Raw genomic sequence first — 16,010 nt, 5'->3', positions numbered from 1 at the left:
TTAAAAGTAGCTAATAAGATGATTAAGCAAGTTGCCAGTTCCAACAGCAAACAGGCTCTGAGGACTGAATCTATAACTGTGATGTATACTTGGGGCCCTATCTGCCTAGAGCCAGAGGTGAGTTGCTGATCTAGGAGGAAAACCAGCACACCCCATTCACCTGGTCATTTTCATTCCCTAGAGCCTTGCATACTCACTACGGCACTATTAATAAAACCAGTGAGTCCCAGGAGGACATCTATTTCACTACACTATTATTCCATAGGGTGTGTCCTAGGTTAATAAAGCCTCATTAACAACTGCCAGCAGAGCCCCTCAAGCTTTTCAAGAATTCATTTTTACAATAATGGAAAGAACATCACAATTTCCCCCCATATCCAATTTCAAATGCCCTACAGCAAAGAATAAGAAGTTACAAAACACAAAAAGGTGTACGCTATCTTTTGCAATGTCAAAAACAATCACTCTAGGGGTCACTGTTAGTTACCGAACAACCAGTGTGGGATTACAAGTGCTGCCATTTTAAAAGCGCATATTATGTTTTTCTTGGTCCTGCACAGCACGGCACTATGTCAGACAGCCTATGGGAAGAATCCACAGCTTTTGTCTCAGATTTTCTGAATTTCCACAAAGATAACAAGACATTTTTTTTTCCTTGAAGCCTCCTAATATAAGCAAAATGGGGTTGTTGTGCTCTATTATATCGTTGTCTTTTTTTTTTTTAATGTCGTTAACCATGTTTGTTAGGGTGAATAAAATACACGTTTGAAACTTCCATCAAGAGACTTATGATTATTAACACATGTTGTCTCAGTAATTAAGAGGTAACTAGGTCATTAAGAACTCATTAATTTCAGTTTTTTTATCCTACAGGATTATGTGAGAGGGTGAAACAAGAGAAAAAAAAATGTGTTTTGCCTTTCCATTGGAAATAAAAGGCTATTATGATGAAGAGCCTGGATTGTGGATCTCTGTTTCATTCACTTCATATTTCAACTGCAGAAACTACATTATTTTAGAGTATGTATTTTGATTTTCTTTTAAAAGATATATCTTCTAGTGGTCCAGATATAAATGTTTTGTTATATATGTGTCAGATTCAGCAAAATAGTTATAATTTTTCTTGGTTTCATCTGTACTGGAGTAATAAAAACACTGTCTTCCTTGTCAGCTCCTGGTCATTCTTCAGAGGCACTTCACCCTTGCATGCTTTTGCCTCCTTTCCCTTTTTATGGAATCCCTTTCCTTCCAATTGCTCACTCTCTTTTTAATTCCTGACTACCTCCAACTTCTCCAAGATGTAAGGCCATTGTATTGCTTTAAAGTATAAAATCATATTTCCTGGAGCACTGCACCACTAAGTCAAAGATTTCTTAGCGTCAAGAACAAAGACTCTCATTTTGTAAAACAGTCCTGAATGATCCTCTTTCTTAACGGAGAGTTTCAGCATTTTGCTGAAGGCTCAAAGCCCTTTAAGCCAGGCAGTGCAATAGAAAGAAAAACTCACAGTATTTTCCCCTAGAATGTCTTTCATTGAAATAATGATCTTGGAAGATGGGAGCCTGACAGCTCAAGAGATGGAGAGATTCTGATTAGCCAAAGGGTGAGCATCACATGGGTCAGCGGCAGGATACCAGGCTTACTTCTCTGGCTTGAGGCACATCGGACCAAGTCAAAGTGCAGGCTGTCTCTTCACCCGACTGCGGAGCCCAGCCACGATTAGTACCAGCTGTGAGGGCGAGCTTTCTGATGGAGAGAGGGCTCAACTCAAAGCTGCATCAGCTCCCCAGCCTGCTGCCACAAAGCACCATTCCCCTATAAAATCGCTGAGCGCCTACCGTCCTAATCAAGCCCCGATCAAAGATACACCCAGCAGCACATTACATATTTCTTTGGCATCTCTTTTGCCCGACATCAATAATGAACTTGTGAATCAAGTCTGCCCAGTGTGCTGTTTTGATCAAGCCAAAAAAATAAAATAAAATCCCTTGTGCTCTTATACTTCATAGTTCAAATTTGATTTCTCAAAGAGACAATGTTCTCTAATAAACATGCATGACTTAACAAAGATTATTGAGAAATCAGTGCCCAGTGATTCCTTAGTGCATACATTAAACAATAGTCTATGGGAATTAATTTTTACAGAAAATGTATTAAAAGCCCCTGTTATCTCCCACCTCAATCTGAACTTCCAAGGAAAGCCAATGAAAAGACATGTAAGGACATATACAAGGTCTCTGTTTAACTGAGGTGTGTCTCACACCACCTACAAATCATATACAGTAGTAGTAGCCACCTTTCCAAAATAAGACCAAGTTTGGCATCACCATTGTTTTCTTAGGGTGAGAAGTATACTGGCATTAGCATTAAATAACCAATGAGTATATCTTACTTGGAAGAAACCCTGAGGCGGTGTCAGGTGACAAGCAGTAACTTCAGTGTACATGAAAATGATTGTAAAACATAAATACAGCCCAAAAGACCACCACATCGGTATTCCTAAATGAATTCCCTCTTAGCTAGCTCTTCCCAAGATGTATACTGCCACCCCAACACTAGCCAACATGATGGGAAATGTGGTGGAAGGGAATTCAGAACAGAATATCAACTTCTATGTGAACACATGACCATGTTAAATTTCCAGCACCCTTCTCAAGGCTATAGAAAGGTGTGATGTAACAGAAGTTCTTGAAGCTTAAACTTCTTAATTTTATTGCAGATTTGCTTCCAGTTTTATGATATGTGGGAAAGTTCTGTATGAGGTCATTCCAGAAATTCAATCCAAATGTGACAAATCTGTTGACTTTTCAGTTGTGCCAAAAATGCTCATTATGCCAGGCTCTGATCTAGTTACAAAAACCCAAACACTTACATTTTATAATCTAGTGAAAAGGCATACAAATATGAATAAGCAAAATCAATCATTTCAGACAGTGCTAAGTGCCATGAAGAAAACAACAGCAAAAATATAGTATGCATTCTCAGTGGGTGGGGGGTGGGGGTTACCTTCTCTAGGGTGATGGTGAGGGAAGATGTCTATAAGGAGAAAAGTGTGGAAAAGGAGGTATGGCGTCACATTGGCCTTGGAGTCCAGTGGTCTCTGATTTGGATTTTGTCCTGTTGTGAACCAGGCTCAGTCTGACACTGCAGAGGATTTCCTGGGTGGCCAGAGAACCAGTAGATGAAGGACTTTGAAAGGTACAACGCTGACTGGCATCTGTTCCCCATCAAGAATTCTGGCAAACCCAAATTTGTGTGGAGGGAGAAAGGAGTGATTTCTGTTTGGACTTCCAGAGAAATGTGACATATCCAAAGATCCTTACCTAATGCCAGAGGAGGGGGTCAGTGGCTTCTACATATAAATTGTCTATTAAAAAGCCAAAGTGTAAGAAAATCCGTAGAAGAATGCAACTACAATACACATCAATTCATATTCTTTATTTCAAAATATGTCTCAGAATCTTGTAATAGCACATTGTTTGTTGCTCTTCAGTTGCTAAGTCATGTCCAGTCTTTTGCAATCCCATGGACTGCAGCACACCAGGTTTCCCTGTCCTTCACTCTTTCCTGGAGTTTGCTCAAACTCATGTCCATTGAGTTGGTGATGCTATATATTTAATCTTCTGCTGCCCCCTTCTCCTTTTGCCTTCAATCTTTCCCAGCATCAGAGTCTTTTCCAGTGAATCAGCTCTTTGCATCAGGTAGCCAAAATATTGGAGCTTCAGCTTCAGCATCAGTCCTTCAGGGTTGATGTCCTTTAGCATTGACTGTTGGATCTCCTTTCTGTTCAAGAGAATCTCAAGAGTCTTCTCCAGCACCACAATTAGAAAGCATTAATTCTTTGGCACTCAGCCTTCTTTATGGTCCAACTCTCACATTTGTACATGACTACTGGAAAAACCATAGCTTTTGACTATATAGACTTTTGTTGGCAAAGTGATGTCTCTGCTTTGTACTACACTGTCTACATTTCTCATAGCTTTCCTTCCAAGGAGCAAGCATCTTTTAATTTCATGGCTAGAGTATCACCGTCTGCAGTGATTTTGGAGCCCATGAATATAAAACCTGTTGTTAACTAAGCCTAGTTCACAACTTTTTCTCCTTCTATTTACCATGAAGTAATGGGACTGGATGGCATGATCTTAGTTGTTTGAATGTTGAGTTTTAAACCAGCTTTCTCATTCTCCTCTTTCACTCTCATCAAGAAGCTCTTTAGTTCCTCTTCACTTGATGCCATTATAGTGGCATCATCTGCATATCTGAGGTTGTTGATACTCTTCCCAGCAATCTTGATTCCAGCTTGTGGTTCATCCAGCACGACATTTCATATGATGTACTTTACATATAAGTTAAATAAGCAAGGTGACAATATACAGCTTTGTTATAACTCTATGTAGCACATGGTTTTCATTATAAACTTTAGTGTCAACTAAAAGAAGGCTGGGTTCATGGAAATGCATAGCTATGGAATTCACATGCAAGTATGTTTAGTCATTCAGTCCTGTCCGACTCTTTGCAAGCCTTTGGACTGTAGCCCACCAAGTTCCTCTGTCCATGGGATTTTTCAGGCAAAAATACTGGAGTAGGTGGCAATTTCCTTCTCCAGTGGAGTTCACATGACAACCAACCCAACAATTCTTAGATATTTGTACAAATAAACTGTACTTTTTCAAAACAACTTCTCTGGGATTCACAGAAAATCAAAAGTTCTGCTGATGACTGCAAGGGAAAGAAAATGAAATGATGAAATGTTTTTATCCACAAATTTCATATGGAAATAAAATAGATTGTAAAATCTTAAAAAAAACCCCTAGATTTGGGGGTTCTGGTTGTGGATCATGATTTAGTCTTAACAAATTACACACTTAATACAACTGGAAAGATCACATTGAATATATATCAATAAGATGTAAACTTTGTTCAGAGATAGAATATTCAGCTCCAACCAACAAAAACCAAAAGCCAAATTAGAGCTGAAGGGCAAAAAGGCAAAATGCAGGCTCCCTAAAGCCAGAGTGGAGAATTGGGTTGAACAGTATGTATAAAGAATTGATGTTTTATACTCTCTGTACAGCAAGTTAATCCTATCAGGAATAAGTATTGATTTACATTTCACATCTAACTTTCCTAGCTTCTGTCAAATTTAATGAATGTTGATGCAGATATTGATTTCTCTAGCAAAAGGAAATTAACAGGACAATGTCCAATTTTGACCTTTACTTAATGAGCCATGTATACATCAAAAGCCTTTGAGAACATGTTGTTGATCAGCCACAGACCTGCAAAAGCAGTATTCTGTACCAAAAAAAAAAAAAAAAAAGAAAGAAAATATTTCAGACTTTTAATGATCCCTCAAACTCATAATTACTGTTGAGACAGGGCTCAACAGAAATACAAAAGAGGGCAGTTCCCTAGCCACAATCTAGGCAATGAGAAATCTTTAGTGGCTTTCAGAAAGTGGAAAATGGGATATGTCTACTTATAATTCAAATACCATCTTTTACAAGGCCCTGAGGGGAGTTTATTTAATAGCAATCCTGAATAAAACCTCTGGCTGTATACCTTGATGTCTAAAAATAAGTCCCAGTGCATGTTTGTTTAAATCAGTGCTACTGGAAAAGCTTGACTTTAGTTTTGATGTTCTTTTGGACAAAAATTCAATTCCAGATCACTGAAAAGAAAATCATGTGTGTGGGGTGGGGGAGGGGTGTATTCTGTTGATCTGATGCTTCTAATTATTTCATTTTTTTTCTCCAATGTGTGCTTTGTCTAAAGGATTGGGATGCGTGGACATAATCAAATCAATATCTAGATCCTCTGAATAAATGTTCTTAAGTAGGTATAGAAAGTAGAGTTTTGATCAAATGTTCCAAGTAAGGTCATATCTTGTTAGTGTAGACTCTAAGAAACTTCTATATTTTATAGTATATTGAAACACTGTAGTATTTTGTCAAATTGCACAAAAGCAATAGCTGCTACTTAGTCTTGAATATAAATAGTTCATTAGGTAAATATGTGTAATAATGGTGTTTCTTGGAAGAAGATTCCAATAGCCCCAAGTGTAAGTTATTGATATAAGACTGTAAGGAGGCCTATACTTTTTGTTGAGTCAATAAATTTTGATGCTCCCTGCAACTGTCTGCTTGACAACCTTCCTTGTTTAAATTAAGGATTTCTCAAATTCAACAGGTTCAAGGAAGGGCAAATGGAGCTCAGAGGCATTATGAAACTGGCCAAAGAGAAGAGAAAAAGGAAGTAAAAAGAAGACCAGATCCAAGTGAATTGGTCATATATAATGCAGGAACACACCAAGCATCTTATAAAGGAATGGAGGGGTATTGTTATCTGCTTTGTGGAAGTGTTCAAGTGAATTCCTTGACTACTGAACAACTGTAGTTTATTTAAAAGTCATGAAGAAAAATACTAATATTGTATATGGTTTACAGATGTATATCCTGAAATTATAATACTGTAAATTAAACTGTGCATAAACATGCTCTGTCTTTAAATCAATCCATTTGGCGAGTGATTATATATATTATTCTAAATCCCAAGCTACAATGGAAAAATAAAAGCCCTTTTTATGAATAAATATTCCTGATTACACTATAAGCCTGATTATATTAAAGAAATTATTCCAGAAATATCTGCTTTATTAGGTTCTTGCAAGTATTTTTCCCTAATATTTTAGCTCAAGTCCAATCACAATTCTTTTAAGTCTGATTTTTAGACTATAATCCATAAAAACATGTAAATACAATGAAAAACAGAATGGAGGAGAAGGACATCTTTTGCAACTTCACATAGCAAATAGATTTTTTAAATCTTATAAGAAAATCCCCTTAAATAAAAGGTTTATAGTCAACACATTGACCTGATTTCAGGGTCAAATCCCATCTCTGCCCACTCTGTATCCACTACTTACTGCTGCTGTGTAAAATAGTTGAGGTCAATAATTCTTGGGGCTTCCCAGGTGGCACTGGTGGTAAAGAATCTGCCTGCCAGTGCAGGAGATGTAAGAGGGATTGTCCCTGAATCAGGACAATCCCTTGGAGGAGAGCATGACAACCCACTCCAGTATTCTTGCCTGGAGACTCCCTTGGACAGAAAAGCCTGGCAGGCTACAGTCCACAAGGTTGAAAGAGTTGGACAAAACTGAAGTGATTTAGCACACACCCACACAATGATTATTGACTAAGAAATTCCAGTCTCCATCTTGAATCATGTTCTTTTCTATTAGATTCTATTACCTTTCTAAAACAGATTAAAAGAATATTTTTCTGTAGGTGAGATATATTAAGCAGTAGAAACAAATTATCAAATGAAGTTGTGGAATGTTTCTCTTTAGTCACATGAAAAAAAAATGTAGGGAAGTCATAGGGATGATGGGACTGTGGTCTCTCCTGAATCAGGGAGTGGGCCACATGACTTCTTAAGATTCTTTCCAGCTCACTGAGTCTATAATTTTATTTCTTAAATGCACTAACAATGTGTAAAGACCCTTTTAGAGCTATGGGATTGGGAATGATTTTATTTTTATACTAATGATAAATTGTAGTCACATGATGTTCTTTCCTCTAAGGATCTGGGAGAACTTTTTTGACATTTTCTAATTACCTTTTTTTGCATTTTTCAGAAGCATGCATAAGGCATATGTTATTATCCACTTTGAAGGCATAGCAAAGATAAATGTCTAGGATAAAAAAAATACAGTGAATCTATACTTGTAAAGTGCTGAATACTCAAATTAAAAAAAGATTCACTGTACTTCTACTAAGGCAGAATTTGCAGAGAAGGTGCAGATGCTCATAATCTTATATTTTTTTAAGAGAAAAATAAAAAACACATCTTTGAAGAGAGCTATCTAGATTGTATGCAAAACATTGGCTCACTGTATTAGAACAAGGATCTGAGATTGGTTCTGACGGCAGTTTTCAGGAGAAAAACCAAACTCAAAATTGATGGATGGTCCAAGTTTTATGTAGTATGGATTCCATTTATCTTAACTAGCCATTTTGATGTATATATAAAGCTATATTTTTTTAAGTCCTATCAAAATGTATTAAGGAGAAATGAAAGCTAGAAAAATGTAAAGAAGGATCCTTCCCAAGAACCTTAAGAAAGAGAAAAACCCTACTAACACCTAGATTTTGAACTTCTGGCTTCCAAAATAAGTTTCTTTTTTAACATGCCATGTATAAAGTAATTTTTGTGGCAATATTAGGAAACTGGGCTTCCCAGGGGGTGCTAGAGGTAAAAATCCACCTACCAGTGAAGAAGACATAAGAGACATGTGTTCAATCCTTGGGTGGGAAGATACCCTGGAGGAGGGCATGGCAGCCCACTCCATTATTCTTGCCTGGAGAATTCTACAGACAGAGGAGCCTGGCGGGCTATGGTCCACAGGGTCACAGAGAGACAGATACTACTGAAGTGACTTAGCATGCATATAGTAGGAAACTAATGGGGGAATGATCTTGTCTATATTTCTTCTTTTCCATCTTTCATTCTGAGAGTACTCTCCAGGACTAGATATTGGATAGTTCTAATTCCAGTAGAAAAACCTCAACATTGCTGGATTGATGAATCAGAATAGAGTCTGAATCAACCATATCCCTCAGAAGTGAAGGCATTAAATGCTAGAAAGGAAAAAGTCAGAGAAAGGGAGCCTCAAATTCTATATATACACTAAGTTTCTAGCTGACCCTTGTGTGATTCAAATATATGCACTGTGCAAGCAACAAGCAGCCCTGGCAAGATTAAATAAACAACTGCAAAGGAAAAAAAATAGCTTCAGTTTGAGTTAAGCCAACTTAACAGTCTGTAAAGAAAAACATGGAACTCTGTGGCAGAACATATAATAGGCACAGAGTCTCAATGACATGTCATTCATAATGTACAGGATACAACCCAAAATGACCCAACATAAGAAAAAACAGGAAAACCTAAGCCATTCTGTACAGAAAAGACAGTGAATAGAAATCAACTCTGTTAGTAGATGTTGGAATAGCACAAGAGCAGCTATTATTAGTATGTTCAAGACTGTAAAAGAAAATCTCCTATTGAGAGAGGATCGCAGCAGAAATATAGAAACTATAAAAAGAATCCAAAGTAAATTATAGAACTGAAGAATATAATATTTAAAACTAAAAGGTCACCAGATGTGATTAACACCAAAATGAAGATTTTATAGGAAAGATGTCATGAATTTGAAGTCAGTTCAATAGAAATAAAGAACAAAAAGGGTGGGGGGGAGACCAAAAATGAGCAGCACTTATGGGACTTGTGAGATGATTCAAAAGAAAAGAAGAGCGAAATAATGGAGCTATATATATATATAATGTCAGAAGAAATAATGGCTGAAAACTTACCAATGAAACACATAAAGTTACAGATTCAAAAAGCTTATCAAAGCAAAATCATCAAAAGGAAAACCTCATTTAGACACATCCTAGTCAAACTGCTGTATTTATTTTCAATATAAATATTAAATAAATATTTCCATTTCTATTTAAAAATATACCTGGATTTTGACTGTGGTCACTTTAAGTTTTTAAAGATAACTGAGGAGTTAAATTATAACAATTTTGAGACTTACATGAACAAAGCACACAATTTCATTTATTTGGATTTTATTTAATTTCTCTCAGCAATATTTTGGAAGTTTCAGTTTTAAGGTTTTTTAGGTGCTTTGTTCAGAGAAGGCAATGGCACCCCACTCCAGTTCTTGCCTGGAAAATCCCATGGACAGAGGAGCCTGGTGGGCTGCAGTCCATGGGGTCACTAAGAGTTGGACATGACTGAGTGACTTCACTTTCACTCTTTACTTTCATGCATTAGAGAAGGAAATGGCAACCCACTCCAGTGTTCTTGCCTGGAGAATCCCAGGGACGGGGGAGCCTGATGGGCTGCCGTCTATGGGGTCGCACAGATTCGGACATGACTGAAGCAACTTAGCAGCAGCAGCAGCAGGTACTTTGTTAAATTTAATCTTAATTATTTTCTATATTGATGTATTTCAAAGTTCTTATTTTCACTTCTATTTCCAGGATATTGGACACTGGTTAATGTATTGAAATGTAATTGATATTTATATGCTGAACTGGTATCCTGTCACCTTGCTAAAAATCACATATTATCTCCAGGAAGTTTTTTGTAGATACTTGATGATTTTTCTAATTAGAGAACAATATTGCTGCAAATAAAATTGCTCCTTGGAAGAAAAGCTATGACCAACTTAGACAGCATATTAAAAAGCAGAGATGTTACTTTGCCAACAAAGGTCCATCTAGTCAAAGCTATGGTTTTTCCAGTGGTCACGTATGGATGTGAGAGTTGGACTATAAGGAAAGCTGAGCACTAAAGAATTGATGCTTTTCAACTGTGGTGTTGGAGAAGACTCTTGAGAGTCCCTTGGATTGCAAGGAGATCCAACCAGTCAATCCTACAGGAAATCAGTCCCGAATATTGATTAGGACTGATGCCGAAGCTGAAACTCCAATACTTGGGCCACCTGATGTGAAGAGCCAGCTCACTGGAAAAGACCCTGATGTTGGGAAACAATGAAGACAGGAAGAGAAGGGGATGACAGAGGATGAGCTGGTTGGATGGCATCACTGACTCAATGGACATGAGTTTGAGTAAGCTTCGGGAGTTGGCGATGGACAGGGAAACCTGGTGTGCTGCAGTCCATGGGGTTGCAGAGAGTAGGACATGACACTGATTGCTACAAATAAAATGTTTTCTAAATTGGGTATCTTTTCTTTTTACTGTTTTATAGAACTAGGTAGGACCTCCAACACAATATTGAATACAAGCAGTGAGATACTTTGATTGTTTCTGAAATAAGGATGGAAACATTCTGTCTTTTCCTATTATATATAATGTTAGCTCAGTTTTCATACATACACTATCAGGTTAAAAAATTTCCCTTTATTTCTTGTCTGCAGGGAGTTTTTTTTTTTTTTTTAATCACAAATGTATGTTGAATTTTGTTAAATAATGTTGCTGTCTCTACTAATAAAAGTATTATTTCTGAATGTGATGAATTAAATTGACAAATTTTCACATTTAAATTTACATTTCTGGGATAAATCCTACTTGAACATAAAAAGTTATCACGTTTATATATAGCTGATTATGATTTGACAATTTTTAAAGAATTCTGATTTAAAATCATTCTGCTTGTGGGATAGTGGTCTGTAGTTATCTTTTCTAATAATATCTTGGTCTCATTTTGTTTTCTGTATAATTCTAGACTCATAAAATGAGTTGCAAAATTTGCCATTATCTTTTACATTTTGGAGAAATTTGTATAAAATTATATTTTTTTATTTTAAAATATGAGATAGTATTTAACAGTGAAATTATATAAGCCTGAAATTTTCTTTTGAAAAAGTTATAAATTATTAATTCAGTTTACTTGGTATAGAGATATTAGTACTATTTATTTTTTAATTTTGTATAAATTTATGAGCTATGTATTTCTTCTTGAGTAAACTCTTTTGGTTTGTGTCTTTTAATTATGTATGTATATGGTGATGTGGAAAATTCTTTAAGAGATGGGAATACCAGATCACCTGATCTGCCTCTTGAGAAATTTGTATGCAGTTCAGGAAGCAACAGTTAGAACTGGATGTGGAACAACAGACTGGTTCCAAATAGGAAAAGGAGTTCGTCAAGGCTGTATTTTGTCACCCTGTTTATTTAACTTCTATGCAGAGTACATCATGAGAAATGCTGGACTGGAAGAAACACAAGCTGGAATCAAGATTGCCGGGAGAAATATCAATAACCTCAGATATGCAGATGACACCATCCTTACGGCAGAAAGTGAGGAGGAACTAAAAAGCCTCTTGATGAAAGTGAAAGAGGAGAGTGAAAAAATTGGCTTAAAGCTCAATATTCAGAAAACGAAGATCATGGCATCCGGTCCCACCACTTCATGGGAAATAGACGGAGAAACAGTGTCAGACTTTATTTTTCTGGGCTCCAAAATCACTACAGATGGTTACTGCAGCCATGAAATTAAAAGACACTTACTCCTTGGAAGGAAAGTTATGACCAACCTAGATAGCATATTCAAAAGCAGAGACATTGCTTTGCCAAAAAAGGTTCATCTAGTCAAGGCTATGGTTTTTCCTGTGGTCATGTATGGATGTGATTGTTGGACTGTGAAGAAGGCTGAGCGCCGAAGAATTGATGCTTTTGAACTGTGGTGTTGGAGAAGACTCTTGAGAGTCCCTTGGACTGCAAGGAGATCCAACCAGTCCATTCTGAAGGAGATCAGCCCTGGGATTTCTTTGGAAGGAATGATGCTAAAGCTGAAACTCCAGTACTTGGCCACCTCATGCGAAGAGTTGACTCATTGGAAAAGACTCTGATGCTGGGAGGGATTGGGGGCAGGAGGAGAAGGGGATGACAGAGGATGAGATGGTTGGGTGGCATCACTGACTCGGTGGACGTGAGTCTCAGTGAACTCCGGGAGTTGGTGATGGACAGGGAGGCCTGGCATGCTGCAATTCATGGGGTCGCAAAGAGTCAGACACGACTGAGCAACTGATCTGATCTGATCTGATCTGATGGTGATGTGTTAGTCTCTCAGTCACGTCAGACTTGTTGCAATCCAATGAACAGCAGCCCACGAGGCTCCACTGTCCATGGAATTCTCCAGGCAAGAATACTGGAGTGGGTAGCTATTCTCTTGTTCTGATGGGCCTGACCATGCTCAATAAATTCTTAATCCAATTTGCTGCTGATGGGTAGGGCTGTGTTCTGTCCCTGCTGTTTGGCAAACTATGGTAAGGGTAATGAAGGTAATGGTGACCTCCTTAAAAAGGATTTTTAAGGAGGTTGTATGCACTATTGTGCATAATAGAGTTTTGCCCAAAGAACACACTGGTCATAGCAAACACACTCTTCCAACAACACAAGAGAAGACTCTACACATGGACATCACCAGATGATCAACAGCGAAATCACATTGATTATATTCTTTGCAGCCAAAGATGGAGAAGCTCTATACAGTCAGCAAAAACAAGACTGGGAGCTGACTGTGGCTCAGATCATGAACTCCTTATTGCCAAATTCAGACTTAAATTGAATAAAGTAGGGAAAACCACTAGACCATTCAGCTATGACCTAAATCTAATCCCTTATGATTATACAGTGGAAGTAAGAAATAGATTTAAAGGACTAGATCTGATAGACAGAGTGCCTGATGGACTATGGACTGAGGTTCGTGACACTGTACAGGAGACAGGGATCAAGACCATCCCCATGGAAAAGAAATGCAAAAAAGCACAATGGCTGCCTGAGGAAGCCTTACAAATAGCTGTGAAAAGAAGAGAAGTGAAAAGCAAAGGAGAAAAGGAAAGATACTCTCATCTGAATGCAGAGTTCCAAAGAATAGCAAGGAGAGATAAGAAAGCCTTCCTCAGTGATCAATGCAAAGAAACAGAGGAAAACAACAGAATGGGAAAGACTAGAGATCTCTTCAAGAAAATTAGAGATACAAAGGGAACATTTCATGCAAAGATGGGCTCGATAAAGGACAGAAATGGTATGGATCTAACAGAAGCAAAAGATATTAAGAAGAGGTGGCAAGAATACACAGAAGAATTGTACAAAAAAGAACTTCATGACCCAGATACTCTTGATGGTGTGATCACTCACCTAGAGCCAGACATCCTGGAATGTGAAGTCAAGTGGGCTGTAGAAAGCATCACTGTGAACAAAGCTAGTGGAGGTGATGGAATTCCAGTTGAGCTATTCCAAATCCTGAAAGATGATGCTGTTAAAGTGTTGCACTCAATATGCCAGCACATTTGGAAAACTCAGCAGTGGCCACAGGACTGGAAAAGGTCAGTTTTTATTCCAATCCCAAAGAAAGGCAGTGCTAAATAATGCTCAAACTACCACACAATTGCACTCATCTCACACGCTAGTAAAGTAATGCTCAAAATTCTCCAAGCCAGGCTTCAGCAATATGTGAACCATGAACTTCCTGATGTTCAAGCTGGTTTTAGAAAAGGCAGAGGAACCAGAGATCAAATTGCCAACATCTGCTGGATCATGGAAAAAGCAAGAGAGTTCCAGAAAAACATCTATTTCTGCTTTATTGACTATGCCAAAGCCTTTGACTGTGTGGATCACAATAAACTGTGGAAAATTCTGAAAGAGATGGGCATACCAGACCACCTGACCTGCCTCTTGAGAAACCTGTATGCAGGTCAGGAAGCAACAGTTAGAACTGGACATGGACTGGGACGACCCAGAGGGATAGTGTGGGGAGGGAGGAGGGAGGAGGGTTCAGGATGGGGAACACATGTATACCTGTGGTGGATTCATTTTGATATTTGGCAAAACTAATACAATTATGTAAAGTTTAAAAATAAAATAAAAAAATTAAAAAAAAAAGAATTGGACATGGAACAACAGACTGGTTCCAAATAGGAAAAGGAGTATGTCAAGGCTGTATATTGTCACCCTGCTTATTTAACTTCTATGCAGAGTACATCATGAGAAATGCTGGGCTGGAAGAAGCACAAGATGGAATCAAAATTGCTGGGAGAAATATCAATAACCTCAGATATGCAGATGACACCACCCTTATAGCAGAAAGTGAAGAGGAACTCAAAAGCCTCTTGATGAAAGTGAAAGAGGAGAGTGAAAAGGTTGGCTACTGGAGAAGAGTGGAGAACTAACTTCAGAAAGAATGAAGAGATGGAGCCTAAGCGAAAACAACACCCGATTGTGGATGTGACGGGGATGGAAGTAAAGTTCAGTGCTGTAAAGAACAATATTGCATAGGAACCTGGAATGTTAGGTCTGTGAAGCAAAGTAAATTGGAAGTGGTCAAACAGGAGATGGCAAGAGCAAACATCGACATTTTAGGAATCAGTAAACTAAGATGAACTGGAATGGGTGTATTTAATTCAGATGAACATTATATCTATTAGTGTGGGTAAGAATCTCTTAGAAGAAATGGAATAGCCTTCATAGTCAACAAAAGAGTCCGAAATGAAGTACTTGGGTGCAGCCTCAAAAATCACCGAATGATCTCTGTTTGTTTCCAAGCAAACCATTCAGTATCATAGTAACCCACGTCTATGCACCAACCACTAATGCTAAAGAAGCTGAAGTTGAATGGTTCTATGAAGACCTACAAGACCTTTCAGAACTAACACCAAAAAAAAGATGTCCTTTTCATCATAGGAGACTGGAATGCAAAAGTAAGAAGTCAGGAGATACCTGGAGTAACAGACAAGTTTGGCCCTGGAGTACAAAATGAAGCAGGGTAAAGGCTAACAGAGTTCTGCCAAGAGGACAAACTGGTCAGAGCAAACAACCTCTTTCAACAACACAAAAAAATGACTCTACACTTGGATATCACCAGATGGTCAACACGAAAATTGATTGATTATATTCTTTGCAGCCAAAGACGAAGTTCTATACAGTTAAAAAAACAAGGCTGGGAGGGACTGTGGCTTAGATCATGAACTTCTTATATCAAAATTCAGACTTAAATTGAAGAATGTAGGGAAAACCAGTAGACCATTCAGGTATGACCTAAATCAAATCCCTTACGATTATATGGTGGAAGTGACAAATAGATTCAAGGGATTAGATCTGATGGAGTGCCTGAAGAACTATGGACAGAGGTTCATGACATTGTACAGGAGGCAGGAATCAAGACCATCCCTGAGGGAAAAAAAAGGCAAAATGGTTGTCTGACAAGGCCTTACAAATAGCTGAGAAAAGGAGAGAAGCTAAAGGCTAAGGAGAAAAGGAAAGATATATCCATTTGAATGCAGAGTTCCAAAGAACAGCAAGGAGAGATGAGACAGCCTTCCTCAACAATCAGTGTAAAGAAATAGAGGAAAAAAATAGAATGGGTAAGACTAAAGATCTCTTCAAGAAAATTAGAGATACAAAGGGAATATTTCATGCAAGGATGAGCACCATCAAGGACAGAGATGGTATGGACTGAACAGAAGCAGAAAATATTA

This window comes from Bos taurus, chromosome 23, assembly GCF_002263795.3.
Source record: "Bos taurus isolate L1 Dominette 01449 registration number 42190680 breed Hereford chromosome 23, ARS-UCD2.0, whole genome shotgun sequence".
Classification (NCBI taxonomy): Eukaryota; Metazoa; Chordata; class Mammalia; order Artiodactyla; family Bovidae; genus Bos; species Bos taurus.
Note: the sequence above shows the minus strand (reverse complement) of the source record.